Raw genomic sequence first — 11,190 nt, 5'->3', positions numbered from 1 at the left:
ATTGACCGGCTGAAATGACGGTGAACGCTAGGCATCCAGAGAGGACGTCCCAAGCTACCCACACTCTCAGCAAGTTGAACAGATGCAGAGATAACTGGGAGAAATAACGGGGGGCTCTGAAGAGGAGGGACACTACAGAAAAGACTCCTGTCTAGGAGGGGCAGTGCAGCAGGAGCCCAGGAATTAGGAGGCTGGATGAGGAAGAGGGTGGGAGCAGCTGACTTTGGGAAAATGGGAAACTCCAAATGGAAGATCCAGTCCAGCTTTAAAAATTATGTGTTATGCAGGAATTGTGGTGGCATAAGAAGTAGTCATTATGGGGCATTACAGAGCTGGGGACTCCTTGGAAATGACTCTGTAAATTATCGGATGGCTCTTGTCTTCTATTCATACCTTGTGCTCAAGGTACATCTTAGTGGAGAATGGATAGCAGACAGTTACCTAAAGGAAAATTAGTATTTGCTTTTTCTTTTGTCCTTTGTGCCTCATTCCCTTTTTTCTCCTGCATTTAATTTCTTAGATATTCAATTAAAAGATAAAAATTATGTGCTGATATATTGAGGCTTGGTATTTCTTCAGTAGGTGTTGCTAATTAACCAAGGGACCTAGTTATATAGATGCTGACGTAAGGTTTCATGAAAATGCTCTTTGCACTCTAGAGTTAAATATTCAAAGCTAGTTCTGTAGTGACTCCTAGCCTTCCCATCTCCTCTTGTCCCAGTGTTTGATCTGCTTATGGTACAAACTCTTTACCTTCTCAAGATTGTTGGCTAGAGTAATTGTTCTCAAACTTCTTCAATACAAGGACCAATTAATTAATTGAATTTACTGAATTAACTGAATTATTTAAAAATTCTGTGAGTCATGTGTCCCATCCACTATTTTTTTTTTCAACGTTTTTTTTTTTTTTAATTTATTTTTGAGACAGAGAGAGACAGAGCATGAACGGGGGAGGGGCAGAGAGAGAGGGAGACACAGAATCGGAAGCAGGCTCCAGGCTCTGAGCCATCAGCCCAGAGCCTGACTCGGGGCTCAAACTCACGGACCGCGAGATCGTGACCTGGCTGAAGTCGGACGCTTAACCGACTGCGCCACCCAGGCGCCCCCTTTTTTTTTTTTCCAACGTTTTTTGTTTTTTGGTTGTTTTTTTTTCCATCCACTATTTTTTAAGTAAACCCTTTCATTGCAATATATGTAGACATGCATAAATCATAAGTACCCAGCATGGTGGATTTTTTTTTTTATGACTGAACATACACATTTTTAAAATTTGTTTTAATGTTTATTTCTGAGACAGAGACAGAGCATGAGTTGGGGAGGGGCAGAGAGAGAGGAAGACACAGAATAGAATCTGAAGCAGGCTCCGGGCTCTGAGCTGTTAGCACAGAGCCCGACGCGGGGCTCAAACTCACAAACCATGAGATCATGACCTGAGCCGAAGTCGGTCGCTCAACCACCCTGAGCCACCCAGGCGCCCTGAACGTACACATTTAACCAGCACCCAGATCAAGAAACAGAATATGACCAGCACACCAAAAGCCACTTTGTACCTTCCTTTATTCACCAATCCTGACACAAGAGTAACAGGTGTCTTAACTTCTAATAGCACAGATTAATAAGGCCTATTTTTGATCTTTATATAAATAGAATCACTGAGTTGTACTTTTTCTGTTTGGACTTTTTTCACTCAATATTATGTTGTAGCATTTATCTACACTTAAATATAGTGAAGTTCATTCATTCTCATGGCTGGAGAGAATTCTATTGCCTGAATACCTCATATTTTATTTATTCATTCTACCATTGATGTATACTTCTACTACCATTGATGTAGTTTTCTGTTTGGGGCTATGATAATTAGTGCTGCTTTGACCATTTTTTTGGTACATGTCTTTTTACATAAACATACATAATACGTTTCTGCTGGGTATATACATAGGAATGGAATAACCGCATCCTGGAGTTCAAAGAATGTCAGATTTCAGTAGATACCAACAAATGGCTTTCCAAAAGGGTTATGCAAATGTCCATTCCCATTGGCGGTGTATGAAAATCCAGATTTCTGCATATCTTTGCATACCCTGAGTATCATTGCTTATTTGTTTTAATTTTAGCCATGATGATGTAGTGCTATTTCATTGTGGTCTTAAATTTTGTTTCCCAGAAGACCAATGAATACCTTTGCAGCCATGGCTGGTTGGTATTCAGCTGTACCTCACTCGGATGGATGGGCCAACATTATCATAATACAGATTAATGTCTGTACTGTAGTGGTTGTTAAATATGTTGTTAAATATTGCTTTCTATGACAGCTTTATTGAGGTATGAACGACATTAAACTGCGTATCTTTAAAGTGTAAAATTTGGTAAGTTTTGAGATAGATACATACCTGTGAAACCATCACCGTAATCAAAATAATGAACATATACAACAAAGGAAACCATAAACAAAGTAAAAAGGCAATGTACCAAATGGGAGAAAATATTTGCAAATCATGTATCCAATAAGTGGTTAATATTCAAAACAAATAAAGAACTCCTACACCTCAACAGCAAAAAATAAATAAACAATTCAATTTAGAAATGGAGAGAAGAAATGAATAGAGCTTTTTCCAAAGAAGAAATACAGATGCCCAATGGATTCATGAAAAGGTGCTCAACATCAATAATCGTCAAGGAAATGAAAATCAAAACCACAATGAGGTATCCCCTCATGCCTGTCAGAATGGCTATTTTAATTTTTCTTTTTTAAATGTCCATTTATTTATTATTTTGAGAGAGAGCATGAGCAGGGGAGGGACAGAGACAGGGAAAAAGAGAATCCCAAGCAGGCTTCACGCTCACCACGGAGCCTTATGTGGGGCTCGATCTCATGATCTTGAGATCATGGCTTATGCCCATAAATCAAAAATCGGACCCTTAACCAACTGAGCCACCCAGTCGCCCCATGAATGGCTATTATAAAACAGACAAGAGATAACTGTTGGAAAAAATGTGGATAAAGGGAAGCCTTGTGCACTATTGGTGGGAATATAAATTAGTGCAGCCATCATGGAAAAAAATATGAAGTTTCCTCAAAACATTACAAACATAACTACCATACGATCCAGCAATTCTACTTGTGGGTATTTATCCAAAGGGAAATAAAAACACTAACTTGAGGGAAAAAAAATAACTTGAAAAGATACCTGCACCCCCATGTTCATTGCAGCATTATTTCAGTAGCCAAGACATGGAAGAAATGAAGTGTCCATCCATGGAAGAATGTATAAAGAAGTTGTGGTATGCATACGCAATGGAGTATTGCTCAGTCATTAAAAAATGAAGAAGGAAATCTTGCCATTTGGGACAATATGGGTAGACCTTGAGGGCATTCTGCTAAGTGACAAATACCATATGGTCACATTTATACGAGAAGTCTAAAAACAAACACTGAGCTCATAGATACAGAGAACAGATTGGTAGTTGCTAGAGGCAGGGAGGGGGTGGTGGGTAGGAGAAATAGGAGAAGGTCATCAAAAGTAGACACTTCCAGTTGTAAAGTCCTGGATATGTAGCATACATCCTGGTGACTATAGTTCATAATATTTTATTTTATGTTTGAAAGTTGCTTGGAGAATAGATCTTAAAAGTTCTCATCACAAGAAAAAAAATTATAACTATGTGTGATGATGAATCTTAACTAGACTTACCGTAGTGTTCATTTCCCAATGTATACGTAAACTGTATCATTACGTCGTATACCTGAAACTGATGTCGTATGTCAATTATATTTCAGTTTTTAAACATAATGAACATATCACCACCACCCCTAGAAGTTTCCCCATATGCTTTTATAATCTTGTCCTTCTGCACCTCCCTGTTTTCCCAAACCCTGTCTCTAGGTGACCAATGATCTGCTTTCTGCCACCATATATTAGTTTGGATTTTCTAGAATTTCCTTATATAAATGGAACCATATGCTAACTATAGTTTGTGTCTGTCTTCTTTCACTCAGCATAATTATTATGAAATTCATTCTGGGTTGTAGCATGTATCAGTAGTTCATTCTTTTTTATTGCCAAGAGTTTTCCATTATATGGATACACCACAGTTGGTTAATTCACCTGATCGACAGTTGGGTTTCCAGTTTGGGGCAAGAAAAAACGGTTGTATGATTTTACATTTCTAATACTGGATGAGAGTTTTCAGTTTCCCTACATCCACAGCAACATTTGATGTGGGGACTTTTTCATTTTAGTGATTACAATCGATGTGTTGTGGTAGCTCATTGCGATTTTAATTTGAATTTCACTAATAACTAATAATATTGATGCTTTTTCACGTGTTCATTTGCCATCCATATATTTGATGACATTTATTTTTTTAGTTTTATTTAGATTTTAGTTAATGTAACATGTAATATTGGTTTCAGGAGTAGAATGCAGTGATTCATCACCTACATATAGCACCCAGTGCTCATAACAAGTGACCTCCTTAATACCCATCACCCATCTTGCCCATCTCCCACTCACCTCCCTCCGTCAACCCATAGCGTGTTCTCTATCGTTAAGAGTCTCTCGGGGCGCCTGGGTGGCGCAGTCGGTTAAGCGTCCGACTTCAGCCAGGTCACGATCTCGCGGTCCGTGAGTTCGAGCCCCGCGTCAGGCTCTGGGCTGATGGCTCGGAGCCTGGAGCCTGTTTCCGATTCTGTGTCTCCCTCTCTCTCTGCCCCTCCCCCGTTCATGCTCTGTCTCTCTCTGTCCCAAAAATAAATAAAAAATGTTAAAAAAAAAAATTAAAAAAAAAAAAAAAAAGAGTCTCTCGTGGTTAGTTGCCATCTCTTCAGTTCCCCTCCATCTTCCCATATGTTCATCTGTTTTGTTTCTTAAATTCCACATGAGTGAAATCGTATGGTATCTGTCTTTCTCTGATTGACTTATTTCACTTAGCATAATACATTCTAACTCTGTCCACATCGTTGCAAATGGCACGATTTCATTCTTTTTGTTGGTTCAGTAATATTCCTGTGTGTGTGTGTGTGTACATTCTACATCTTCTTTATCCAGTCATCAGTCTATGGACATTTGTGCTCTCTCCATAGTTTGGCTATTGTTGATATTGCTGCTAGAAACATTGGAGTGCATGTACCCCTTCGAGTCCATATTTTTGTATTTTTTGGCTAAGTACCTAAGTGAAATTGCTGGATCAGAAGGTAGTCCCATTTTTAGTTTTTTGAGGAACCTCCATTCTGTTCTCCAGAGTGGCAGCACCGGTTTGTATTCCTACCAATGGTGCAAGAGGGTGCCCCTTTCTCCACATCTTCAGAGACACCTATTATTTCTTATGTTGTTAATTTTGGCCATTCTGACAGGTGTGATGCGGTATCTTTGATGACATTTCTATTCGACTTGCTCACTCGCTTGGGGTTGAGGGTAAGGGGTTTACTTTTCTAGTTTTGAATTTGAGTTTCTTTATTCTGGATATAAGTTCATTATCTCATATATGTATTGCATAGTTTCCTTCTAATTTTTGGCTTATCTTCTCATAACTCAGAGTCTTTCAAAGAATAGAAGTTTTTGTTTTCATTTGGTTTTTTAAGTAGGCTGCATGCCCAACATGGGGCTGGGACACATGACCCCAGGATCAAGAGTCACATGTTCCACCGACTGACCCAGCCAGGTGCTCCTCAAAAAAATAGAAGTTCTTAATTGTGGTGAGATCCACATTGTTAAGCTGGTTTATTATCTCATACTTTGGTTGCCATTTCTAAGATATCTACGCCCACCCCAAGGTCATAAGACTTTCTCCTATTTTTTTCTTCTCAAAGTTTATACCTTCGTGTTTTACATTTAGGCCCATGATCTTTGTTGAGCTAATTTTTGTATATAGTGTGAGCTATGGATCAAACCATACTGTTTTCTTGGTTTTGTGGGGGTTTTTGTTGTTTTTGTTTTTGTGGTTTTTTTATGGGGTTTTTTTTTGTGGCTTTTTTTTGCAGTGTATATCTAAGGTGCTTGCTCTGTTTTTTGACAAGACTATTTTTTTTCCTTCTGATCTTTATATAGGTTGAACTTCTTCATCAGTGAATTAAAGCACAAGGCTTATGCCATGGATTTTATTTTGCTATTGTTCATTTATTTATTTTGGCAAAGAGAGAGAGAGAGAGAGAGAGAGAGAGAGAAAGTGAGCAGAGGAGGTGCAGAGAGAGAGAGGGAAAGAGAATCCCAAGCAGGCTCTGCGCTGTGGTCTCCGTCTCATGAACCGTGAGATCATGACCTGAGCCGAAATGGAGAGTAGGACACTTAACAGACTGAGCCACCCAAGTGCCCCATAGATTGCAGTTTTTAAATTATATCATTTAATAATTAGTCCTAATTTTGTTTTGCATATAGCGGGGCCATTTTAATTGCGTTGAAACAATAGATCATAGTTGGCACCAATTTTAAATTTTTACCAAGTTGTACATGACACTAAACAGTGTGTGCCAAGAAGGGCGATGTGTTCAGTCATTCATTTATTCATTCGACAAACATTGGTTGGATTACTATGTGTCATGAAATGTTCTTCTTATTAGGGTTATTGCAGTGAAATGGATAGAGTTCCTGCCATCAAGGAGATTACTTTCGATCATGGGAGATATACAAAGAATAAGTGTTTGCCAGGTAGTTCTAAAGGCTATAAATTGTAAAATGTAGGGTCAAGGGACAGAAAGTGATGGGCATGACCTAGGAGTCTTGTTTTTTAGGATCATCAGTGTCTCAATTAAGGCAACATATTCAAAAAGACCTAAAGAAAGGGATGGAATAAGTCATATTTATATCTAAACAAAATATTCCAGGCAGAGCAAAGACAAACTCAAAGACACCGAAGAGGTATATTTGGTATGTTTTCCAAATAGGCACACAGCGTTCTAAGGTATTTGAATTAAGAATTTCATCTTATTTCATTCTTTTAGGTTTTTTTTTAACATTTATTTATTTTTGAGACACAGAGACAGAGCGTGAGCAGGAGAGAGGCAGAGAGAGAGGGAGACACGGAATCCGAAGCAGGCTCCAGGCTCCGAGCTGTCAGCCCGGAGCCTGACGCCAGGCTTGAACCAGCGAACTGTGAGATCCTGATCTGAGCCGAAGTCAGTCGCTCAACCGACTGAGTCACCCAGGCACCCCTGAATTAAACATTTTAGACCTTAGGGAAAGCATCAATACTATCCAGCTCTAGGATTGCCGGTAGATTTCATCTTCAAAGCCCCTTCAAATGATTGGTAGTAAATGCCGGTAGCTGTACTCAGCCAGTTTTTTTCTGTAAAGATCCATACCATAAGTATTTCCAGCATTGTGGCACATAATGTTTCACTCGACTCTGTTTTCTAAAAGCGGCTATAGACAATACATAAGCAAATGCATGTGAGAGTTGCTGTGCTCTAATAAAATTTTATTTCACAACAGGAGGTAGGCAGGGCTGAGCGCTTGGAGACTGCCATCCTCTGGGCTGGCATGGTGTTGAGCGGACTTGCCGGGATCTTTCCAAGGAAGGCACCTTAGCGAGTCTGTCATGGGCTTAAATGGAGCACCTGAGCCGTGTCCTGGCTGCCGTGAGTTGCAACAGGCTCCTCATGTTACTGATTAGACCCGACAAGTTCTCCCAAGCTGTTAGTGGAAAGTTAGATCTCTGGGCTGTCTGCTCAGTTTTATTACACTAGCCTGCCCTTACCCCCTTCAGATTCGCCACAAATTACTTTACGCATAGGACACCAGCAGAGCTCCGAAGGTTACCTCCCTCCCCAAGTGCAGCCCAGATGGCCAGAACCAGCCCAGGCCTGGATGGCAGTGTTTCCTGGGAAGCTGCTGGTAATGTCCAGGGTTAGAGATGAGGGCTTCTACAGAGCTTTCTCACGTTGTGTCTGTGCCACAGAAATGCAAATGAAAACCTGCCGTTTCTCTCTGGATCTGGAGCATGGAGGCCAGTGGAAACCAGCTATGTACCCCTGCTGCTGGCCAGTCCTCACAGTCGGAAAAGAGAGAGGAGCCTGGTCTAACTAAGGAAGAAAAACAGGTCTTTAACACAAGGCAAGGGGATGGGCAATTGTATAAGGGAATACCAAGATGATCCTTTTTCTTATTTTTTTTTAAGTTTATTTATTTATTTTGAGAAAGAGAGTGAGGGAGAAGCAGAGAGAGGGAGAGACAGAATCCCAGGCAGGCTCCACGCGCTGAGAGTAGAGCCTGAGGCAGGGCTCGAACACAGGACTGCTGAAATCAAGAGTCGGATGCTTGGGGCGCCTGGGTGGCGCAGTCGGTTAAGCCTCCGACTTCAGCCAGGTCACGATCTCGCGGTCCGTGAGTTCGAGCCCCGCGTCAGGCTCTGGGCTGATGGCTCGGAGCCTGGGGCCTGTTTCCGATTCTGTGTCTCCCTCTCTCTCTGCCCCTCCCCCGTTCATGCTCTGTCTCTCTCTGTCCCAAAAATAAATAAAAAACGTTGAAAAAAAAAAAATTTTTTTTTTTAAATTAAAAAAAAAAAAGAGTCGGATGCTTAACTGACTGAGCCACCTAGGGGCCCTCCTTTTTCTTATTGAGCATTTTAAACACATCAAAAGGGGTTTGGTTAATTAGAATATAAACTAAACTTGATTTTAAAAGTCACCCAAAACTATGATAGCATAGATACGATGGAGGTTTCATTTTCTCTCATGTAATGGTCCCGAGATAAATAAGCTGGTAGGGTGGCTGTGTTCCACATGGACATTCACATCCCAGGTTTCTTCCGTCTTATGGCCTTGTCTTCTCCTGGGCTGGTATCCTCGTCTCTTTGGTCTCCACAGGCTCCCGTGGCATTCCAGTTGGCAGAGAAGGGGTGAAATTGCAAGTGGGAGGCGGGAAATTACTTTTTAAGGAAGTGATGTGGGACTAGGGCAAAGCACTTCTGATCATATTTTGTGGCTGACAGCGTGGTCACGTAGTAGCCGTACCTAGCTGCAAAGGACGCTGGGAAATGTGGCCCCAGTCTGGGTAGCCCTGTGCTCAGCTAATTAATGACCTATTGTGGATTTTTAAAGAGGATTATCCATTAGATGAGAGGTTGGAGTTAGCTGTTTTCCACAGAGTTTATAAGGGAGTTGAAAATATTTTTTGGTCTGTTTTCACCTCATGTGCGAATAGTGATGCCTGATGTCACACAATACTTCAGAGACTGGTAATTATTTTTCTCGGACATTATTTCACTTAATCCTTTAACATTTGCTTCCTTTGAACTACACATTATCATTGGAAGCAGACAGTATCTTCATATACAAGAAGAATAAGGCTCAGGAAAATGATGAGATTACCCCAAGGCATACATCCGTCGAGGACAGAGCCAAGACTTTAGTCCAGGCTCAGAGCTCTTCCATTTGCAGCCCTCGCAGTCTTTCTTAACACCTAATCCTCTGAAGGGTTTCCTGTTCTTTGGCGTTCGCCAAATGGAACATCCCAGGGTAGCAGAAGTCTGACACTTGAGTGTGCGGAGTAAGTACCTGAGGCCCTTGATTAGAATACAGATTACTTTCCCAGAACCTGAGAAATTTTCCTGAGGCAGCCCTAGGTATGGAGCCCTAGCACTGAAATGCTTTGGGAATCATTGCAGTGATCTTACATTTTATCATTGCATTTGCTTGAACACACAGAGGAGATACTTCATATTTCTGTCTGTCTGTTCCCTCGCTTGTCCTCCCGTGCTTATACGCGTTGCCTTAAATTTTGGAACTATTGCTTCTGAAAAATCTTTGCTAATCTCTTTTGAAGCACCTCTAACTCAAAATGAAAAAGCAAACAATGACAAAATGTCAAAACCCAATTATGGAAGCCACCATGGTATCCTTTCAAACAGAAGTTTTCAAAGTCCTTGGTTAAGGTAGATGTCCAGAAGGTGGCTTTATACCCTGCAGTTTGAAAAGACAGACAACATTATTTTTTCATCAAAAATATCGATATTGAGTTCATAGTGAGTGAGTGTGTGTGTGTGTGTGTGTGTGTGTAAGGTACATATATACATATCATTGTTTCCCCAACAGAAATTTCACATAGATTTCTACTTGGCTCTATGTTACCCTCAATTCGCATTAAATCACATTGGGCTTTTTTATTTGCCTTTTTCTCTGTCAGACACCAGGATGAATTTAAACTCCAGTCCCTCTCCAATGGCCTCTCTGATGTATTTGCTACTTTTTACATTCCCTTTCCCTGTAGAATCTGATGGAAATTCCTTTTGAGCCTTTAGCTTTCCCTCAGAGTCAAAAACTTTTGTGTTGCTAATAGAACTCAGCTTCATTAGCATTTCAAATCCTGAGATGCTCTTAGAGATCAGTGTGTTAGATCTGAGGGGCTCCCCAGCCACAACCTGATTTATCAAACTTGTTTAACTAAAATCTCCAGTGGCCTGTGCCTTTGACCTTATTTCTGCCAGCACATCTCATCAGGAAATCCTTTTCAAGGAGTCTAGAGAAAGACACATGCATAGTCTTAGAAGCTTTACTTTTGTCCCTCTCTCTGCTCTATATATTGCCTGTTGAAAAGCCATACTTCATTACTTTGGGTTGTTAGATCATGGGTAGATGGTGAGTAGACAGATAGATGGACAAGTAGATGGCGGATAACTAGAAAGGCAGATGGATTATTAGATGGGTAAATGGAGGGATGGGTGGGTAGGTGAGGTACATGAATGAATAAGAGGATGGGATGGATGGATGGATGCATGGAAGGAAGGAAGGGAGGGAGGGAGGAAAGAAGGATGGAAGGAAGGAGGGAGGGAGGAAAAGGATGGAAGGAAGGAAGGAAGGAGGAACGAAGGATGGAAGGAGGAAGGAAGGAAGGGAAAGGAAAGAAGGAAGGAGGGAGGGAGGAAGGAAGGGTAGTTAATATTCAAGTCTTCCATCTTGTACAATTCTTGCCATTTAATTAACTATAATTGGCCTTGGTGTTCTTGAGACTGAATGCCATTTCTGCAGAAAACAGCAAGTCATGTATGTGTCCTGCATCCCACAGGAGAGAGAGGGGTGGGGCTTGTAGAATAATCCATTGCCATTCTGACTCAGTGTCTTATTTGTAAAAGAAACCATTCTCTTAAACAAATATATAAAAATGCTTCAATGCAGTGCTGTTTAACCAGACATACACAGCAAAATCTCTTGGGGAACTTGCCCTAACTGCATATGCCTGCCACCCCAGACCCTGAAAT

The 11,190-nt window shown here is 40.9% G+C and overlaps 1 protein-coding gene across 3 annotated transcripts in view; it reads left to right on the top strand.

Moving 5' to 3' along the window:
- The window catches only part of RARB (retinoic acid receptor beta), a 681,957-nt gene that overhangs the window by 487,998 nt on the left and 182,769 nt on the right, over nucleotides 1-11,190 (top strand). The window lies entirely within an intron of this gene.

The sequence above is a fragment of the Neofelis nebulosa genome, chromosome 5 (assembly GCF_028018385.1).
Source record: "Neofelis nebulosa isolate mNeoNeb1 chromosome 5, mNeoNeb1.pri, whole genome shotgun sequence".
Classification (NCBI taxonomy): domain Eukaryota; kingdom Metazoa; phylum Chordata; class Mammalia; order Carnivora; family Felidae; genus Neofelis; species Neofelis nebulosa.
The sequence above is the reverse complement of the archived record's forward strand: the minus strand, read 5'-3'. Positions and strand labels throughout refer to the sequence as shown.